Source organism: Rana temporaria, chromosome 6 (genome assembly GCF_905171775.1).
Source record: "Rana temporaria chromosome 6, aRanTem1.1, whole genome shotgun sequence".
Classification (NCBI taxonomy): domain Eukaryota; kingdom Metazoa; phylum Chordata; class Amphibia; order Anura; family Ranidae; genus Rana; species Rana temporaria.
Genome location: NC_053494.1, coordinates 151656044 through 151679400, shown reverse-complemented (window position 1 = coordinate 151679400; position 23357 = coordinate 151656044). Strand labels below are relative to the sequence as shown.

Sequence of the window (23357 nt, the reverse complement as noted above, 5' to 3'; positions counted from 1 at the left end):
ACACATTTTGCTTCATTATGGCCATTCCCATTCTGGAGAAGAATCTAATGATTGACTTCTTTCTAACCGCCTTGTTGGAAAATTATTCTTCGATCTGTGCTGTAGCTAATTGCCTGCAGTGTTGATCAATGTATTCTGACAGCAGAGGGGTTCTTAATATAATAATGCCGTGTACACACAATCGAAATTTCCGATGGGAAAAGTCTGACAGACTTTTTCCATCGGAAAATCCAACCGTGTGTATGCCCCATTGGAGAAATTCCATCGGAATTCCGATGAATTCCATTGGAGTTTAAATATAGAACATGTTCTATTTTACTCCGATGGAATTCTGTCGGAATTCCGATGTGCTTTCGGGTAAAAGCCAGAGAGGATTCCTCCATCCACCTTGATTGCATAGATGGGGGAATCCATTCAGTGTTTTCAAACAGCTTTGTGGCTAATAAAAAAAAACTGATCCATTCATGGCCAGCTTTATTCTCCAAATGCAAGAGCTGTGTTTCAGCAGATTCAAAAGAATTAAAAAAAAAGAGTTGCATGTTTTTCTAAAACAAACATTTCAGTTTCATCACATCTACGCACAGGAAAGTTGTTTTATAGTTTATAAGGGTATTTTATCTTCCTCTTGATAAGCTAGGCCTTCAAAGCATATAAGTTATTTAACCTCCCTGGCAGTATGATTCTTTCAGAAAAAAGATGCTGAAAGCGGTACCATTATTTGCAAGGAAATTTGGCGTTTTATACTGTAGGTCTGTAATTTTTAGGAATAACTCACTTAAATCTGACCAACCAGAGTCTAATAGGCATCCCGGGTATGACATTTTAGTCATACCCGGTATGACAAAATTATAAATTATAATATAATAAATAATTATAAATAATTATAACAAATAATAATATAATTCTAATAAAAATTATTCAATAATGTAATCAACTCAAAATCACTGAAATTTGCTCAGTTGCAGAATTGTTGCTGTCATTATTTTATTTTTTTTATGACGAATTTCCCCACAAATCGCTATCGCACAATTCTGCAAGTGATTATAATTTATTATCACTGTTTTCTAGCTGATCTAAAACCATTTTTTACATAAAGGGACACTTTTGATTGCTATGGACAATCTACAGTTTGCAGGCAGATAGAACAGTTTTTATTATATAAAAGTACATGTAGGACACTGGGCAGACCACTAGGGACAAGGGGGGTGTGTATTTTTTACATACAGTACTGTAATCTATAAGATTACAGCAGCCCTCAAAATTTACACTCGCCTACTAGCATTTGGCGAGTGGATTTAAGCTGGGGGCGAGTGATGACAGGGCTGCATGACCAATCTCCCTCCAATCTGTGCCTACACTTAGAGTCCCGATGAGATTGGCGGCCGAAGAGGAAAGGTGCATGCTCGGGAAAAGTAGTCTGTTGAGCCGCGCACAGGCAGAGCAGTACACAGGTGCACTCCCTACAATTCTCATTAAGCCATGGGACCTAACAGTATGACCTCTCTGAGCCTGCCCCCTCCCCCCCGACCAATGTAGCTGGAGAGCAGAAAGTAATGAGTGAGGTGGAGGATTGCAAAAATTACCACTCCGGTGCAGCGCTCACTGAAAGTTGCCCTGGCATGAGAGCGGCAGCCTTCTAGTTTGTGCAGTTTTCTTTTCCTTGTGCTCTATGTAAGTTCAGCCTGAGCACTGTGAACAGACTGGTCTCAATGTGTGCTGTGCGCTGTCAGTGTGCGCTGTGCTATGGTGTCAAGGGCTGTGCAGTTGTGTGGATCTCAGCGCTGGATTGTACTCCCTCCCGCTGTGCTGCAGCTCCTCTCCTCTCTGTCAGCCTGAATAAAAGGGGGAAGTGGGGACATGCAAGCTTGGAGCCGCACACACAGGCTCCTGATGATGAGATGAATGGGAGAGAGGATGGATGGGAGTTGCAGAGGAGACAGCAAAAGAATGGGGAAGAGACCCAGTTCTAGTGCCCTGTCCCTCTGGTCTGCCCCCAGTGCCCTGTCCCTCTGGTCTGCCCCCAGTGCCCTGTCCCTCTGGTCTGCCCCCAGTGCCCTCTCCCATTTTGTTAAAGTTGTTGTTGGTAATATTTAATTTTGTAACTTGATTCTGCATAAAACATTGTCATTCCATGAGATAATCTACGAGGGCGTGTTTACAGGTGCAATTAGGCGCAGGGCAGTGTATGAATTAGGTGGGGCAACTGGTGGCGAGTAACTCTTGAGGCCTGGCTAGTGGCTCAGGACTTGAAATTTTGAGCCCTGGATTACAGTATACTGTATGTATAGTGTTTGTATACCGTTTTTGAATTTGGCGCCGATCTCAGCCCCCTTGCGTCGTAACGTCGCAGGGAACGGAGATCAGCGGCACAGGAGGACACTGTGTGAATCGAGCGAGGTCCCGCTCGCTCACACAGCGCGGTGGCATCGCTGGATCCAGGATAAAGGTAAGCCAGCGCGCGCTGCAGGCTCTGCATAGCTACCCCGAGCGTGACTCGGGGGTTACCGATTTTGGCACAAAAAATCCCCCCCGAGTCACGCCCGGGAATACCACCAGGAGGGTTAAGTATTAGACTAGATGGATGCATGTTTTTTTAACTTATTGTTGGTATGTTGACACTTTCATGTGCATTGTTCATAAGACAGAATAATTAAACACTTAAGTAGTCAGTAGACTGACCCACTCCCTATTGTTTTGTGGAAGAACTGGAGATGCAAATGAGTAGCACAATCTCAGCACTGGTTTCTTAGTGAAATGTAATAAGCCATTAGATCAGTGGTTCTCAACCTATCTAATGTCGTGACCCCTTGATAAAATTTCCCAAGTTGTGGGGACCCCTAACAGTAAAATAATTTACGTAGTGTGGGTTGTCAGCACCCAAGGCAAGACAAGTAATTAAACTTAAATTTAGCGCTCCCTGGGCCCCTTCCACTCATACAGTATTAAAAACCCCCATGGTACATTTTAGGATGTTACACTCTATTTGTTCTCCTTTCTTTCCCTTTCATCTCTCTCTATCCTAGTTTTCTTTTCTTTTTTTTTCCTCATCCCTCTCTCTAGCCGTCTTTCTTGTTCTTTCTCTTATTCTTTCTCTCCCTTGTTCTTTGTTCCTCCCCCTCTTTTCCTCTCCATTCCATGAATTCTCTATTTGTATTCCTTCTCTTACTTCTTGGTGAGGGGTGGGGGGGAATGGGATGAGTGGCAATGCTGGGGGGAGTTCTGATCAGCCAACTTAGGTGCTCTTGATCAAGGTCATCTGCTGATCTGAGAACTGTAGTGGGGACTTTTAATGGCAACTATAATCACAGGTAGTGTTACTCTGTGTCTCCGACTTTGTGGTGTCTCATAACAGTGACACCTATGCTGCAATCAGGAGATGGGGTCTCCTCCAGCTTCTCCCACTTCACATTCCTCACCTAACCAGTCAGCTGACCTCTAGTCTCTGCCCCCCAGCCATGTGTGAACTGAAGAGGTGGCTGCAATGAGGCTGAGTGGGCGGCCACAGGATCCAGGAACAGCCCAGCTGGGCGGCCCCAGGCTCCAAGGACAGCCTGCTGAGCAGCCGCAAAAAGGCTAGGAGAGCAGTGCAGGCTTCAGGAACAGCCCAGGATTCAGTGACCCCTGGCAAATCACCATTCGACCCCAGAGGGGGTCCCGACCCCCAGGTTGACAACCACTGCATTAGATGTTAAAAATTGACATATTTTTTTAAAGTTTCAATAGTTTTTATTAGAGTTTTACACCATAAAAAAAACAACAAGAAAATCACAGCTTTTCATTGCACAGTATACAATCACATTTAGCCCAAAAAATTCAATTTTTGAAAGACTTTATTATATTTCTATAAGTAAGTGAAATCATAATTGAAGGTGTCTTTGCCATCTTGCTAGCATGGTTACCCTGTAATAGAAAACAGAAAGGCTGGGTCATAAAAAGTAAGAAATAATGGATTAAAAAGGAATATATATATATATATATATATATATATATATATATATATATATATATATATATATATATATATATATATATATATATATATATATATTATTCTATATGAAATTGCTGTAATCTTTATAACTATTTTAGTATTTAAAATAATGAACATTTCCTCAACAAAACCCAACAAAAAAGATAGAAAAAAACAGTTGACAAGATGACGGTAGATAGGCGATGGGTGTTAGAAAGTGCACAAATAAAAAAAATAGGTTCTAACCCATTCCCACAGTATTCTGGAGTTGACATGGCGTCCACATGCACATTTTGTCATTAAAATCCCTAAATTTCCATCAAGAGTCTGTCCATAGGTCTGAAAAAGGTATCTTGGGAAAATGATGCCATCTATCTGCTGCAAGCAGGAGGAATTATTACATCAGTCTCCTCTTCCCTAGTCCTTATTCTGTTAAAGTGGAACTTTACTCTCTCAATCAACATTGACTATTTGTAATCCTTATGTAGGCAGCTGTAGTGCAAGGCAGCCTAGCTGGCTGCAAGAGGAAGTGGGTTAGCAAGTGTATATACTCACTTTTCAGCCAATTTGATAAGTTTATGTGTACATATGTTCAGAGCTGTTTGGCCTCTATAATTGTCTCCAGCACCATTTTGGAGAAGCCTGATGTCCTGATAGGACAAGCAAATCTCGGGAGATTTAGTCGGCCATTTTTTGGGTGGATACCTTATATAGGAAAGCCCAGGCACGTTTAGGACAGAACACATGTGTTTATGGACAGGGACAGAGACCCCACTTGTGAGGGAGAGTTAGGAGAAGGTAGGGAGCATGTTCCGGCCTGTGAGGGATAGCTCAGGGTTCCTACGGAGTCCTGTATCAGCAATCCTGGTCAGATGAAAGACTCCCCGTTGCGGACAATAAAAGTGCATCAGATGCCTATATCCATCTGCTGAATGAATACTGTTATACCGGGTAACGTGTGTGAATATCAGCCTCTACAGATAAGCATTGTGTGCTTGGGTTTATACTGTGTCAGTCAGTGGAAAGTGCCTATAGTGCTGACGCATACAACTACCGCTTACATCAGAAGTGACTGTGCTGTGTATCTGTGCCTCCATGCTTGAAACTACTTGCATTACCACTGTAAATACTCTTTCTACTACCGTCTCTCCGGTAATAAACGTTGCCTGGTTTATAAAGTCAGTACCTGTGATTCGCTCTGTGAAGCCGCTACACCCTACACCTGCTTACACTTATGCTAGCATTAGTAAATAAAGAAAGTACATTATATTTACTTGTTTAAACGTTACTTCAGTTACTTCCTGGTTTCCAGGCTTGGGTAAATGATATGATATTATACATCCCAGGAGTCTTTAGGAGTGGCTTTCTCAGCTAAGCACACCCTCCTGCCTGCATGCCTGAGCAAATGGATTCCAGCAAGTAAATGTTACTTTCCTGAATCATTTGCCCTTACTCAAGATGGCCATGCCCATAAATTTTAGGGGGTGTTTTCCAGGTGATTTCTCAGCATAATAAAGCATGGAGACATGGATGGGTGCGTTTGCTCCAAATATTAGAAAAATAATTGTAATAGCATTTTTGGTTTGTGGCGCTCAGATGCAGTGTAGGTCCTCTGGCAAGTCATTGGGAGGGAGGCAGCGGAAGTGAGGTGTGTAAAGCTTAATGTTTACACACTCAAGAACATAAAGGCATCATAGTGCAAGCAACAGAATTTATGTTATGGTGTCATCTATGATGCTGAAACACACAATTTTCGTTCAGGTTGTAGAAAAGACCTTGGATGATCCCCTAGCAAAGATAGTGCTGACCTTCTCAGAAGAAAGAAAGATGAAGGATTCATCAGAAAAAGCGCTGTGACTTTTTTGATGACACTAAGGTTAAACAGAGGTCTGATGGACCGTTTTCATCGGTCAAAATCGATCGTATGTGGGCCCCATAGGTTATTTAACCATCGGTTAAAAAAAAGCCAACTTGCTTTAAATTTAACCGATGGATTCCTAACCGATGGGAAAAAAACGATCGTTAGTAGGCACAACCATCGGTTAAAAATCCACGCATGCTCAGAATCAAGTCGACGCATGCTTGGAAGCATTGAACTTCATTTTTTTCGTGTTTTACGTCACCGCGTTCTGACACGATCGTTTTTTTAACCGATGGTGTGTAGGCGCGACGGACCATCAGTCAGCTTCATCGGTTAACCGGTGAAAACGGTCCATCGGTCCGTTCTCATCGGATGGACTGATCGTGTGTACGCGGCATTATACAACACTTAGCATACTGTACAAGCAACATGAAAATATATATTTGATTCTAGGTCCCCTTTAACCACTTCAATAAACGGGCACTTTTACCCACTTCCTGCCCAAACAAATTTTTTACTGCTTTCAACGCTGTCACACTTTGAATGACAATTGTGTGGTCATGTAACACTGCACCCGTATGAAATTTCTTATAATTTTTTTTTACACAAATAGAGCTATCTTTCTATGGAATTTAATCACCACAAACGAAAAAAGACCAACATCTTTTTTTTTGCGCTTTTCTTTGTTTGCTATAAAAATTTTGCAAATAAATAATCCTTCTTCATAAATTTAGGCCAAAATGTATACAGTTACATTTCTTTGGTTAAAATAACCCAAATCAGTATATATTATTTAGTCTGTATGAAAGTTATAGACTCCACAAACTATGCTATATATATATATATATATATATATATATATATATATATATATATATATAATAAACGATCAATCAGGGTTGCCAACCGTCAATAAATTTACAAACAGTTTGTAAAATCCGTAATTTTTGCATCTGTCCATAAATGTCCATTACGTACATACAGACTACAGGTCCATAATGGACATTAATGCACAGATGCAAAGATTACGGATTTTACAAACTGTTTGTAAATTTACTGAAAGTTGGCAGCCCTGCGATCGATCCTGATGTACTGATGGCCTATCTTATTTCTTGAGGCATAAAAATATCAGGACAGTACACCTATCCCCCAAATTACCCCTGTTTTGGAAAGTAGACAGTCCAAGGTATTTAGTAAGAGGCAACTTTTTTGAAGTTGTAATTTTTTTGTCACAATTTTAGGGAAAATGAATTAATTAATTTAAAAAATATATTTTTTTTTACATACTGTCACCAGTGCAGTATAGCATTATCATATAACTGATGTGGCAGTGATTAGGGACACTGACTGGTGACAGTATGTAAAAAAAAAAGTATTATAATATTTTTTCCAATCTCTTTCTTTTGTATTACATTATAAAAAAAAAATTTACAAACTGTTTTACATACAGTGACCAGATCAATACAGTGTTACCATAGTAACGATGCATACTAGCACATTATGCCTTTACTTTTCAGGGAAGTAGAAAGGAAGAAAAACCCACTAGAGTTTACTTCCTCTTTAACTCACCAAGGTTGATTCTAGTAGTAGTGAGAATATACACTTTCTGTCATATTCTTTCTGTCAAAATTCTAAAGACTTATCCTCTGTGATATTTTGTAGTGATACAGTCATTGCAATGTGTTTAGCTAATTACCATACTTCAGAAAACAAAAATGTAAAGACATTATTAGCATAGTGTTTAATAAAGTCTGGGAAGCAATTACTGTCTATAAATATTTGCATATGGCATGAGTTATTTCTGGTATCTAAAGCTACATACATAAATGATTTGTAATCCAGAGCATCTAATCCATAACAGTTAAAGTGGATCTAAACCCTCTCAATCAACATTACATATTTTAATCCTTATGCTGCTAGCATTAGCAAATAGATAGGAAGGTACGGTATATTATATTTTTTAATCTTATTGTTCCCCTTTTTTTTAGTTGCTTCCTAGTTTCTGTTCCAGGTGAAAAAGATGTTTGAATATTAAAAATTAATTAACCCCCCTGGCGGTGTTCCCGAGTCTGACTCGGGGTTACATTTCTGTACTGCGATCGGTAACCCCGAGTCAGACTCGGGCTCGCCTCGCTGAATCCACAGGCATGGTTTACTTACCTTGTCCCTGGATCCTGCGATGCATCCCCGCTGTGTGAGCGAGCGGCATCCTCGCTCAATTCACAGTGTCCCTATGTGCCGCCGATCTCCGTTCCCTGCGACGTTACGACGCACGGGGCGGAGAATGGCACCAAATTCAAAAAGGTAAACAAACACCTTACATACAGTATACTGTAATCTTATAGATTACAGTACTGTATGTAAAAAATACACCCCCCCCCCCCCCTTGTCCCTAGTGGTCTGCCCAGTGTCCTACATGTTCCTTTATATAATAAAAACTGTTCTTTCTGCCTGCAAACTGTAGATTGTCCATAGCAACCAAAAGTGTCCCTTTATGTCAAAAATGGTTTTAGAGCAGCTAGAAAACAGCGATAATAAATTATAATCACTTGCAGAATTGAGCGATAGCGATTTGTGGGGAAATTCGTCATAAAAAAATAAAAGTAATGACAGCGACAATTCTGCAACTGAGCAAATTTCAGTGGTTTTGAGTTGATTACATTATTGAATAATTTTTATTATAATTATATTATTATTTGTTATAATTATTTATAATTTTTTATTACATTATAATTTATAATTTGTTTTTTTTAAAATGTCATACCCGGGATGCCTACTAGACTCTTGTTTGGTCAGATTTAAGTGAGTTATTCCTAAAAATTACAGGCCTACAGTATAAAACGCCAAATTTCCTTGCAAATAATGGTACCGCTTTCAGCACCTAAAATCTGAAATAATCATACCGCCAGGGAGGTTAAATAGCATTTTCGGTTTGTGGTGCTCAGATACAGTTTAGTTCCACATTAAGTCTTTGTTAGATCAAAATTTCACATGCGACTTGAATAAGAAGATATTTTTATTTAAAGGTCCTTATTGTCACATAGGGGGGAGATTTACTAAAACTGGTGCACATAGAATCTGGTGCAACTGTGCACAGTAAACAATTCATTTCTAGGTTTATTTGTCCAAGCTTAATTGAACAAGCTGAAGTTAGAATCTGATTGGTTACTATGCACATGCACAAGATTCTGTGTGCGCCAGTTTTAGTAATCTCCCCATATCACCAAGCAAATTCAATCTTTCAACTACAACGATTAATTCCCAGTGCAGCTTAGAATCTGGTGCGTTTATGTTGGGCATTCTAGTGAGTTTGATAACATTTTTAAGTAGACCTTTATTTCATTTTTTATCAGAAATAACATTTTTAGTCAGACATTTTAGTCAGTCACTTCTTGCACAACTGCAGCTGATGGACATGGGGCTTAGAAAAACTGATCCAACAAATAAAAAATCCCTTTTTTTTAAGTTGTGGCATTCCATCATAATGGAAAGGCGATATATCCTTATGTGTGGGCCCTCTGAAACGTAATGTGGGCTAGTAGACACATGGTTCAAAATAAGTAAAAAAAAGTCTGTATCAGTCCTGCTATTCCATTTAACCTCCCTGGCGGTATGATTATTTCAGATTTTAGGTGCTAAAAGCGGTACCATTATTTTGCATGGAAATTTGGCGTTTTATATTGTCTGCAAAGGCCTGCAATTCTTAGGAATAACTCACTTAAATCTGTCCAAACAAGAGTCTAGTAGACATCCCGGGTATAATAAAATTTGAAACACAAAATCATAAATTATAGAATAATAAATACATATAAATAATTATAACAAATAATATAATAATAATACAAATTATTACTTTTAATTTTTTGATGAGGAATTTTCCCACAAATCACTATCGCTCAATTCTGCAAGTGATTCTAATTCTAAGTCTAAAACCACTTTTGACATAAAGGGACACTTTTTGGTTGCTATGGACAATCTCCAGTTTCCAGGCAGAAAGAACAGTTTTTATTATATAGAAGTACGTGGGAGAGACCTTACTGATGTAGTATAACTACCTTGTGCTGTGTGTGACCTGTGACAATAAACTGTCTTCCACAACCCCACCTTAGTAGCAGAGTTTGGCTGTTCCTCACCCAGTTTTATACCTCTTACACAGCTGTTTCTGTTTTAGCTAATGACTGTGTTTCAACCTACATGTTAAATTGAGGATCATTAGTACCTGTTTGATATAATTGGTTAATCATACATCAGAATCCTACAAAATCTCTGACTTTGAGCAAGTGGAAAAAGTGTGCAGGTGTAACAAGTGATGCTGGTTTAAAGCCAAAAGTGTAGTCACACCAAATATTGTTTTTTTTTTAGATTTTTTTCTGTTCTCTCATTTTGCATTTGTAAATTAACCACTGCAGCTCAATGACCAGCCCATTTTATGCGATACACCACTGCGTCGCTTTAACTGCCAATTGCACGGTTGTACCCAAACAAAATTGATGTTCTTTTTTTCCCACAAATAGAGATTTCTTTTGGTGGTATTTGATCAACTCTGTAGTTTTTATTTTTTGCACTATAAACAAAAAAAGAGCAACAATTTTGAAAAAAAAAAACACAATGTTTTTTTTTTACTAAAGGCAGAGCTACTTTGCACTACAGATGGACTTGGAAGTGACGTCGCTGTGGATCTGAGGGGGACATTCAAGGAAAATAAAAAACAGCATTTTTGCTTGTACATGATTGGATGATGAAATCAGCAGAGCTTCCCCTCATTTCAGATCTTCCCATCAGATCTAAAGTGACTGCAATTCCAGTACACTTGTATTGCAAAGTGTATTTGCCTTTAGTAAATAATATCTTTTACTTTTTGCTATAGTAAATACCCCAATTTAAAAAAAAAATATGTAATTTTAAACAGTTTGGGCTGATATGTATTCTTCTACATATTTTTGGTAAAAAAAAATTGCAATAAGCGTATATTGATTGGTTTGCGCAAGAGTTATAGCATCTGCAAACTATGTGTTCCCTATTGTGTGTTCTAACTGTGGGGGGAAGGGGACTCACTATAGGAAATGACAGATTGTGGTTTCTACTTTGTAATTTGTTTCTACTGTCCTCTGATAGCACAGGGATTTGAGTGTTTACACACAAACTCCCGTGCTGCTGCTTGTGCACGCGATCGCGCCCTCTGGTGGCTCTCCTGGGCGAAGCCCTATATGTACAGGATTTCACCCAGGAGAGCCATTCTGCCGCAATATATCTGCATGAGCCAGTCAGAAACTGGTTAATACAAATAAACAATAAATATATATATATATATATATATATATATATATACTTTAAAATTGCATGCACTCGTGAAATGGTGACAAACTACAGTACTTAAAAATCTCCATAGGTGACGGTTACATGTTCAGAGCTACAGGTCTTTTGCTAGAATTATTGTTCTTGCTCTAACGATCGCGGCGATACCTTACATGTGTGATTTGAACACTGTTTATGAACACTGACAATGACAAATGCGTGTGACACTGTACCCAAATAAAATTGATATCCTTTTTTTTCCCACAAGCTTTCTTTTGGTGGTACTTGATCACCTCTGCAGTTTTTATTTTTTGCCCCATAAACAAAACAGACCGACAATTTTGAAAACAAAACAACATTTTTTACTTTCTGCTACAATACAGTACATATCCCCCCAAAAATGTAATAAAACAAATTTCTTCAACAATTTCTTCCAATGTGTATTTTTCTACATATTTTTGGTAAAAAAAAAATCCCAATAAGCGTATATATTGATTGGTTTGAGCAAAGTTTTTGGCCCGGAAACACAGACAGCAGTGCATATTTATGCCGCCGTAGCGTATCTCCTGTACGCTACGCTGACGCAGTGCAGAGAGGCAAGCATTGAATTCACAAAGCCAATGCTCCCAAAACTGCGCTGGATTTCCAAGGCGTAAGTCGGCGTAAGTGGAAGTGGGCGTGAGCCATGCAAATGAGGTGTGACCCCATGCAAATGATGGGCCGAGTGCCAGACAGATACGTATAACAAATGGCGCATGCGCCGTCCCGTGGACGCATCCCAGTGCGCATGCTCAAAACCACGCTGGAACAACTGCCTAAGATACGCTGGATCACTGCCTACGGCGTGAACTTAACCTACGCCCAGCCATATTCACGTCCAACGTAAACTACGTAAAATACGCCGCCTTGAGTTTCCTGGTGCAGACCTTTGCATGTCTGCTGCTGGGTTACACCTCCTTTATGGGGCTTAACTTTACGCCGGACGTACAACTTACGCGCAAAAGTCGTAGCCTGCGTCAGGCGCAAGTACGATCGTGAATCGGCGTATCTCCCTCATTTGCATATTTGAATAGAAAATCAATGGGAGCGCCAAATGCGCCCAGCGTAAATATGCGCCCACTCTACGCCGGCATAGGCAAGTTACGTCGGTGGAATGAAGCCTGTTTTTAGGCGTATCTTCGTTTTTTGGGCCCGGCGCACAGATACGACGGCGCATATTTGCACTTACGTGGCGCAAGTGCTTTGTGAATCCGGGCCATAGTGTCTACTAACTACATCATTGATTTATACTTATACTAGCAATTTCCTTTCTTCCTCCCTTCTTTCCTTCCTTTCTCCATTTACATATGGAAACACCCACCTGCACATTACAAAGGGTTAATGTTTTCCATGGTGACCATGTGGGCCCGGTCCATGGTGGCCAGGAGGCTGGTGGTGAGGATCGTGATGTCCATGCGGAGGGGGATGATGGCCTCCATGAGGTGGTGCAACATGCCCTGGGTGGTGGTGTGGTCCAGGGTGTGGGTGGTGGTGTGGCCCAGGGTGTGGATGACCTGGTGGATGACCATGGGGTGGTCCTGAAACAGAACATGGTAAACATGGTAATTTTTTTGTTTTGCAGATATCAAACACCTCTAATAATACATAATTTCTTGGACTTGTATGCATATTTTGGGGACAATAACAAACAGTGATAATATCACTGTAACAATGTCAACTAACTAACTAATGCTAGTGCAGATTTACCTGTCAAAATGATATAGCATTTACAATTGTAACACAAGTCATATTATAATTTATTTGTATTGAAGAAAAAAGTCAAAACAATATGGCAACTGGAGGCCTTCTGTACATGGTGTACAGAACTTCCTCAGAACTGTAATTTCCTGCTTGTGTGATTGGTTTACTGATTTTGCCAAAAGTCTACACTAAGAGACAGGTCACATTTTTAGCATCCTCTGCAACAAAAATAAAATTTTGGGCGAGATACTCCCAAAGGGATAAAGTATAACTAAAGGCAAAACTGTTTTATAGAGTGCATCCAACTCTTAGCAGACAAAATAAAAAAAAAAGCAACATCAAGGTGTCTTGTGAGCAGTATACAGGGATAGTGCGGGTTGCCATGCAGGCAAGCAGCTGTCACGATCCGATGGAGGACCACGGAAAACCAAGCTCGGACCCGCCATTCAGGGATGTAACAGAGCATGACAAAGGAGGAGGGGCCTCAGAAACGCGTTGCTACTCGGCCACTCCCTCACTTGTGTTGGCTCTGTCAGTGGCATGCAAGAGCTCCAGACGCTTGGTTTTCAGTGGTTCTCTATCTGAATGTGACAGTTGCTTGCCTGCATGGCAAACCACACTATCCCTCTATGCTGCTCACAAGACACCTTGATGTGTTTTTAATAAAGTGTTACTGTTTTTAAACTTATTTTGTGCCCTCCCTTTGCCGTTTTTTGTCTTATCTGAGGGAATTCCACTTTCTTCTTTGCCATCTCCATCTGCCCGTGGATTCATCCTTCCAGGGGTTTCTACTTTGACTTATCCCCAGCACTAAGGACTGTATGGGCCATATTTATCTTTGTTGATTTATGTATTTATCGTGATTTATCTTCAACACTGCCAGTGAGCGCTGACTCACATGCTACTTGTTAGTTTGTGATATATTGCATGACAATCAAAATTAACCTCTTGACGACCGTGCCATAGCCGAAAGACGGCTACAGCGCGGTCGAGTTGTTCTGGGAGGACGTCCCTGGGACGTCCTCCCAGAATTCTCCTCTCGCGCGCCACCTGGGGCGATCACTTGTAAACAAACTGGCGTCATGTGATGACGCCGGTTCCTCCCACCCCTCTCTGTACCGATCGGTACAGTGTGAGAGGAGAGGGGGGAGAGCGGAAGCAGCAGCAGTGCTGTGGCTGGATCTGTGACAATTGCAGTCACAGATCCAGCCATCCATCCCTCCCTGTGCAATACTCTGCAGCAATACCCCTGTGCAATACTCTGCAGAAATACCCCTGTGCAATACTCTGCAGCAATACTCCTGTGCAATACTCTGCAGCAATACCCCTGTGCAATACTCTGCAGCAATACCCCTGTGCAATACTCTGCAGCAATATCCCTGTGCAATATTCCTGCCAATACCCTGCAATACGCTGCCAATACCCCACCAATACTACGCAATACCCCGCCAATACTACGCAATACCCTGCCAATACTACGCAATACCCCGCCAATACTACGCAATACCCCGCCAATACTACGCCAATACCCCGCAATACCCCGCCAATTCGCCGCAATACCCCGCCAATACTCCGCAATACCCCGCCAATACTCCGCAATACCCCGTAATACTCTGCCAATACCCCGTAATACTCTGCCAATACCCCGTAATACTCTGCCAATACCCCGTAATACTCTGCCAATACCCCGTAATACTCTGCAATACCCTGCCATACTCCGCAATACCGCTACGATTGAAGCCAGGATAATTTTTTTTTATTTCAGGCTTTCCAGCATAGAGGTGAGATGTGGGGTCTTATTGACCCCACATCTCACTGTAAAGAGGACCTGTCATGCCATATTCCTATTACAAGGGATGTTTACATTCCTTGTAATAGGAAAAAATGTGATCAAAAATGTATTTTTGGGGAAAAAAGTGTCAAACTAAAATAAATAAAGTAAAATGAACAATAAAATGTTTTATTTTTTTTTAAAGCGCCCCTGTCCCCGTGTGCTCGCATGCAGAAGCGAACGAACACGGATGTCCCGCCCACATATGAAAACGGTGTTCAAGCTACACATGTGAGATATCTCTGCGAACGTTAGAGCGAGAGCAATCATCTTGGCCCTAGACCGCCTCTGTTACTAAAAACATATAACCAGTAAAAATATTTAAAGCGTCGCCTATGGGGATTTTTAAGTAGCAAAGTTTGGCGCCATTCCACGAGCGTGTGGAATTTTGAAGGGTGACATGTTGGGTATCTATTTACTCGGCGTAACTTCATCTTTCACATTATGCAAAAACATTGGGCTAACTTTACTGTTTTGTTTTTTTTTAAGCACAAAACTTTTTTTTTTAAAACGCGTTCGAAAAATTGCTGCGCAAATACCGTGCGAGATAAAATGTTGTAATGACCGCCATTGTATTCTCTAGGGTCTTTGCTAAAAAGCATATATAATGTTTTGAGGTTCTATGTAATTTTCTAGCAAATAAATGATGATTTTTACATGTAGGAGAGGAATGTCAGAATTGGGCTGGGTGTTCCAGAAAGCCTGATGGTGCTCCCTGCATGTTGGGCCTCTGTATGTGGCCACGCTGTGTAAAAGTCTCACACATGTGGTATCGCCATACTCGGGAGGAATAGCAGAATGTGTTTTGGGGTGTAATTTGTGCTATGCATATGCTGTGTGTGAGAAATATGACAGAAACCAGAAAAATTTATTTATTTTTACAGAATTTTCAGTCTTTTTTCTTTTATAGCGCAAAAAATAAAAAAACCAACGGTGATCAAATACCACCAAAAGAAAGCTCTATTTGTGTGAAAAAAAGGACAAAAATTTCATATGAGTACAATGTTGTATGACTGAGTAATTGTCATTCAAATTGTGAGAGCACCGAAAGCTGAAAATTGGTCTGGTTAGGAAGGGGGTTTAAGTGCCCAGTGGTCAAGTGGTTAAACAATTTCAGATTTAAACAATTAAGCTGCATTGATCGATATTGATTGCTTTGAGTTATTCCACTTTTCACATCATTCCCTTTTAACAATATCTTATTCCCTGCTGAAAACACTGCTGGTAAAACAATTACACCCCCTGGTGTTTAGAACTACTAAAAATTATATAAACCAGCACATATATAAACTATTATAAAACAAATCACAAAACTATAAAGTGCAAATATTCATTCAAGCCATACTATCCCAGAAAAACGATATTAGTGCAGCGTGATCACCTGAACATATAATGAATCAAGTGAAAATATCAGTGAAAAACTGTCCGCAAAATAAAATTATTTGGTTAATAGGTCCAACAGTGTATCCACTTCTGTGCTCTATATTCTTCGGATGGACTTATCAGATAGTAATGATCCCTTATACATAAGTGAGTCATAAAATGCTTTTCAAGAATTATACTGTATGGGGCTCTCCTCTTTCCATCAGGACAAGGGCAGCCATCAGGAATTATGGGGCCCCATACACAGCTTCAGGCATGGGCCCTCTGGAGCAGAGAACGGGGGGGGGGGGGGCTGCCGCCTCAAATTGAGAAGCGTGGGGGTGCTGCCGATATTTGAGAAAATTGAGAAGCGGGGGGCCGTGAATTGAGAAGCGAGGGGTGCCACGAATTGGGGGGGGGGGGTTGCCCTGTGCCCTTTAATAAAAATTCAAAATAAAAAAAATGTATACAAAAAAGGGGGTTGCCATCCAGGGCCCTGGGGACCTCTGGGCCCTTTAATAAAAAATAATAATAATACAAAATATATAAAAAATAAAATAAAATAAATGTTTTATAAAAATAAATAAAAAAAGGGGGTTGCCATCTGGGCCCCTGGGGACCTCTGGGCCCCTTACAGGTGTACTGCCTGTACCCCCGTGATGGCAGCCCTGACCAGGACTTTTACATATGGCCTAGATAGATAAATGGAAACATACTCCAAGTCTTTTCCGCCACTGTACCTTAACGTAATAGCAATATTAGAACAGAAACAATTCCATAGTGTAGTATGTATCAAAAAACTTGAATATCTACTCCCAAAGAAATGACCACAACAGTCTCTCAGCTTTCAATGTTATAGATAGGTAGAAGGCTCACCAGAAATGTATGACCTATTGATTTACAAGCAAGTCAAATACATATACTCATCAACTTACATATACTCATCAACTTAGCAAGATGTCACGTTTTTTCTCCTTTTTCTAAAAATCATACACACAGGATCAAAACAGTGTTATTTTGGCAGCAAATTTTGATTTAGTTTTAGTCTTAGGACTAAAATGACATTTTAGTTTTAGTCCCATTTTAGTCTTCTGCAATTGTATTTAGTCGACTAAATCTCCAGTACATTTTAGTCGACTAAAACAAATTTTAGTCATCTAAAATCTAATGGGTGTAATTAAATTGTAATGCATTAGTTAACATTTCTCTACAATTTCCAAACTCCATTATATACTGCTGGAGTAAAAAATCTTATATTGTTATTATTTATGGTATTGAGGCATGAACATGCACTACAAACCAGTGTTAATTTTGAAATCAACTTTCAATTTCTTTTGACTAAAATGCCATTTTAGTTTTAGTCCCATTTTAGTCTTTTGACTAAAATGCCATTTTTAGTCGTATTTTAGTCATCTCAATTGTTTTAGTTTTAGACGTATTTTAGTAGACTAAAATAGTATTCATTTAGTCGACTGAAATGTTTTAGTCTTTTTAGTCGACTAAATTAACACTGGATCAAAATAATCCACGCCCAGGACTGGCATCAAAACAAAAACACAACTATAGTGTACTATGTTTAAGCATTCAAGGTAGCACATTATACATAATTATACTCACATAACAACGACCATATAACTGCCTCTATAAGTATAAAAGCATAAGGTGCTCTAAGTGAATAGAAGGCTCACTGGACTTTTGTGCAATGATTGGCGTGAAACAGGAGAAGTTCTGTTTTAGAGCCGTTGAGTTTAAGATAACTCTTCGACATCCAGTTTTCTATTAAAGTAAGGCATTTCTCTAGTCCGAGATAATGATCCTTTTTGTTGCTGATGTGAAAATACAGTTGTGTGTCATCTGCATAAGAGTGGTAAAGTAACTTCTGGTTACTGATGATTTCAAAGAGAGGGCGGAGATAGATATTGAACAGAACTGGCGACAAAGGGAATCCCTGAGGGACTCCGCATGACACTGTGCGTTTTTCGGAAGTGAAAGGACCAAGTTTCACTATTTGTTATCGGTTTTCCAAGAAGGAGGAGAACCAAGATAAATCACATTCCACGACTCTGGCTACTTCGACTAGCCAAGTCAGTAATAATTTGTGGTCTACCGTGTCAAAAGCTGCGCTTAGGTCCAGCAGTACCAGAAGACATGATTCTCCTTCGTCTGCTGCCTCAAGAGCGTCATCCCATATTTTGAGGAGTGCAGTTTCTGTCCCGTGACCAGGACGGAAACCGGACTGGAATGGATCGAGTAATTTATGGGTGTCTACATGCTGTTGTAGCTGTTGTACAACTTCTTTCTCCATTACCTTGGAGAAGACATTTAGGCCTGTTATGGGTCGACGGTGGTTTGGGTCTTTGGGGTCGAGGGTGGGTTTTTTAGGATTGGTTTGATTATGCCTTGTTTCAGCAAGGTTGACACCATGCCCTCCTTGAAAGACTGATTTAGGAGCTGAATGATGGCAGGTGCCAAAATATCGGCACATTCTTTCAGCAGATTAGTGGGGATGATATCATTAGGCGCTGTGCCGTTTCGTAGAGTACCAATGATATTTTTGGTGGCATCGATGGAAATGGGTTTAAGCGTGAAATTAGTTGATTGCGGCGGATTGTTGTGGGTATTAGCTTTGTGATTTTGGGGAGGGTCGATGCCGGTTTTATTTTGCTGAATACTTTCTCTGATTTTTAAAATTTTGTTAATGAAATGATCCGATAGTTCCTTGCAAAATTCTTGTGAGTCAGAATTAGGGGCCTCTAGACAGACTGGGTTCATGGTCTGGGTGACTAGATTGAAGAGTTCGCGGGGGCGGTTTAGGGTGTTTGCAATAATGTTGGAAAAATGCTCTTTTTTGGCTTTAAAGATTTCTTTATGGTATTTAGTCTGTATTAATAAGTTCTACAGTGTATCCACCGCCATGCTCTATATTCTTCGGATTGGTAAAAGGCTTACCATATATCAATGGCCCCTTATACATAAGTGAGTCATAAAATGCATTTCTGTTTCAATATTATTTTTTTTTAAAAGAAAACAAGAAGTGAATGATCACTTAACATAGTAGCGAACACTCCTTGCTTGCTCTGTACATGTAACAAAATTGGAGCATAAATGGGAAGGGGGGTAACCAAAAAAGAATTTGGTAATCAGGTTAGGTCTTCAGCAAGGCCACGAGTGGGTACATGGACATAGGCACATATAAACAGAGAGAGCTTGCATTGAGTTACAGACTAAGTATTAGACATCAATAACATCATAAACATTGAGAGGCCGTTCAGACAATTATCCAGATAATCAGGGTATGATTATCACCTGATTAGTACAAGTCCAAAGGAGGACGGAGAGTTTGCATGTGTTGCGCTATATACGTTTCTCACTCACTCACTTTTTATTTTGTTGACAGTTTTTTCACTGATAGTTTCACTTGATTCACAATTACTATATGTTTGGATGATCACTTTGCGTTAATAGAATTTATTTTATTGATTATAGTATGAATAGTATGATAGTATGATAGTATAGAATGGATATTTACACAATATTGTTTTATGATTTGTTTACAATATTTTATATTAGTGCTAGTTCTTATCATTTTTAATCATTCCCCTTTAGACTTTAAATTAAATAAGGCAGTCAGTATCTGACAGCATTTGACCTGGTATTTTACATTGTGATATGTTTTTGTTAAAGGCCATCAAATAAAAGTGCACAGGAATAGGAAAAACTTGTATGATAAACATGTGAGGAAAGAAAAGGTTTTTGTTAAAGTGGAGTTCCACCCATAAATATAACATTACATCAGTAGTTTTAAAAAAATGTCATTAGTCCTTTACGAAAAATTTTTTTTTTTTTAGATGCCTTCAAAGTGTTGTTGCTAGGCAGAATAGTTAATCTTCCCACTTCCTGCACCTAGGTGCTTAATGCACCGCACAGACTCCTGGGAATGTAGTGGGTGTAACTTTCCAGGAGTCTGTGCACTCCCCAGTCTCAAAGAATCATGTGACTTGGACAGCACAGGTGCTGAAACCTGATCTGACACTGCTTGTGCAGCACTGAGCATGTGCGAGATCTGCAAGGCTGAAATCCAGTAAGTCATACAGTCTGGCTTCATGATGCCCACACTTAAGATGGCCCCAGTCAATTTCTATTTTATAAAGTGTCTAAATGCTGTAATAACCTAACAAAACGGACCTTAGTTTACAGACTAACTTTACTAGAATACATTAAGCTTGTGTATTACAGGGGTATTTATATTTAAAAAGTGAAATTGTGGCCGGAACTCCGCTTTAAACAAGAAATATAGATAATGGTAGGAAGGAGTGGTTAGGTAAACATTAGATTGGCAAGAAGGAATTTAGGCAGAGCGTGAAATGATCAGTACAGTTACACAACTTGTAACAGGGGTTCCGCAAATTGGTTATTAGATCTCCTTACCGTGATGTGAATGGTCCATGATGGCAAAACCTAATAAAAAGGACAGTTAATGGCATTTATTGAATGTGTATTTACATACGGGCAATGAATACAGTCTGAAAATGCTGAAAGTAGTACAAATAACATATATCTAAGGTGCTTCTTACTAATGACAGGCTATCAACCATACACAGTTATTTTAAAGAATCTGTACAATGTTGTAGTTTTAGATTAGATTTAGATTTAGGGTAGGGAAGAGTTAAAATCCCTATTGAGTAGAGCTACACGATTCTGGGCAAAATGAGAATCACAATTTTTTTGCTTAGAATAAAGATCACGATTCTCTCGTGATTCTCTTTTAAATTTATACAAAAAAAATTGGACTAACTTCACTGGTTAGTTTTTTTTTTAATTAATTAAAGTAATTTTTTCCCAAAAAATTGTATTTGAAAGACCGCTGAGCAAATACAGTGCGACATAAAATATTGCAATAACCGCCATTTTATTCTCTAGGGTTTCTATTTAAAAAAATTATATATATATATATATATATATATATATATATATATATATATATATATATATATATATATATATATATATATATATATATATATATATATATATATATATAATGTTTGGGGGTTCCAAGTAATTTTCGTTTTGTCCCACTAAGGAGATTTTACTTCACTGCTCCTCATGCAGACACAACAAGAAATGAAAGTCAGTCTTTAAAAAAAGTAAAGAACTGCAGTTTGAAGAGTTCTCTCTGGAACAGGTGTCCCCACTGGAGGATTTTCCACACCTTAAAATTTCTGCAGTTGAGCAATGTGCTGTATATATTTAGAAATGTTCATATAAAGCAGAATATATATATATATATATATATATATATATATATATATATATATATATATATATATATTCTGCTTTACAGATATATCTTTCAATGGGGACATTAAAGTAAGCAAGAAAATCGCTCTAAGCTCTGCTTTACATGTAAATGCGCAGGAAAATTTGTATGAAGGTACGTGAAATAAAAATGAATATACTGAATACTGCAATTACATTGTTTAGAACACATACAGTCATCATAAAACAATATTTTGGCAAAAATAATATTTAAATGTACAGTAAACCTTCCAATGTGTATAGTTAGACTGTACATAAAACTACCCTTAGAAGATTCTCCTATCACTATTCTTACCAATGCAGATATAATGAAAATCTTAAAACCAGCGACTGAACATATGTTATTAATATAAAAGATGTACACAAGTAACCCGAACACATACCTCTGAGTGGGATTGACCAGTCAAGATCTTATGATTGCTCTTTGAGATGAAACGTTTTATTTATAGGAAAAAGGAGCATTGGGAGGGGCAATGTAAAATATCACACAGCGAGAAAACAGACCAAAACTGGTGACAGAGAAAGAGATTCCATTTACAACATTTTGTTGTATTATCACAACAACACACTCCCTTGAAATACCAATTCTAACTACAATCCCAGGTAGTCACGCTCTCATGGAGAAAAATATAATAGTCTGTTACCATGTACAAAGTTTAACAATTTAAGCATAGTAGCAGAATGCTGAAAATATTGCTTAGAGTTTAATCCAGTATCACAAACACACACCCTTTACAAAGATATAAGCTTTTAATGGTAGATATAAAAATAAAAGTTTGTATCATTCACTACTTCCATGAAAACTGAGATAGTGTTTGCTATGAATTTGAAAGTACAGTATATCCACTTGAACACCAGGCCTTTTTTTGGCATTTTTGTTTACAAGTAAAAATCTGTATTTTGTACTTATAACCCCCAATCATTATACATACAGTATCTCACAAAAGTGAGTACACCCCTCACATTTTTGAAAATATTTTATTATATCTTTTAGTAGTGAGTGTCCAGCTTGTATAACAGTGTAAATTTGTTGTCCCCTCAAAATAACTCAACAAACAGCCATTAAGGTCTAAACTGCTGGCAACAAAAGTACACCCCTTAGTGAAATGTCCAAATTGGGCCCAATTAGCCATTTTCCCTCCCTGGTGTCATGCTACTCGTTAGTGTTACAAGGTCTCAGGTGTGAAATGGGAGCAGGTGTGTTAAATTTGGTGTTTTTGCTCTCACTCTCTCATACTGGTCACTGGAAGTTCACCATGGCACCACATGGCAAACACCATTTGAGTATCTAAAAAAAAGAATTGTTGCTCTACATAAAGATGGCCTAGGCTATAAGAAGATTGACAAGACCCTGAAACTGAACTGCAGCACGGTGGCCAAGACCACACAGCAGTTTAACAGGACAGGTTCCACTCAGGACAGGCCTCGCTATGGTCCACCAAAGAAGTTGAGTGCATGTGCTTAGCATCATATCTCGAGGTTGTCTTTGGGAAATAGATGTATGAGTGCTGCCAGCATTGCTGCAGAGGTTGAAGGGGTGGGGGGGTCAGCCTGTCATGCTCAGACCATATCCCACACGCTGCATCAAATTGGTCTGCATGGTTGTTGTCCCAGAAGGAAGCCTCTTCTAAAGATAATGCACAAGAAAGCCCACAAACAGTTTGCTAAAGACAAGCAGACCAAGAACATGGATTACTGGAACCATGTCCTGTGGTCTAATGCGACCAAGATAAACTTATTTGATTCAGATGGTGTCAAGTGTGTGTGTCGGCAACCAGGTGAGGAGTACAAAGACAAGTGTGTCTTGCATACAGTCAAGCATGGTGATGGGAGTGTCATGGTCTGGGGCTACATGAGTGCTGCCAGCACTGGGGAGCTACAGTTCATTGAGGGAACCATAAATGCCAACATGTACTGTGATATACTGAAGCAGAGCATGATCTTCTCCTTTCAGAGACTGGGCCGCATGGCAGTATTCC

The 23357-nt window shown here is 39.2% G+C and overlaps 1 long non-coding RNA gene across 1 annotated transcript; it reads right to left on the bottom strand.

Annotated features, from left to right (window-relative positions):
- Positions 1-3815: 3815 nt before the first annotated feature.
- On the bottom strand, positions 3816-21850 carry LOC120943927. Its single transcript, XR_005750335.1, has 4 exons — positions 21762-21850; positions 20488-20517; positions 12487-12703; positions 3816-3900 (listed from the first exon to the last, which is right to left on the bottom strand). It is a non-coding gene; the product is annotated as an uncharacterized LOC120943927 (long non-coding RNA).
- Positions 21851-23357: the final 1507 nt, after the last annotated feature.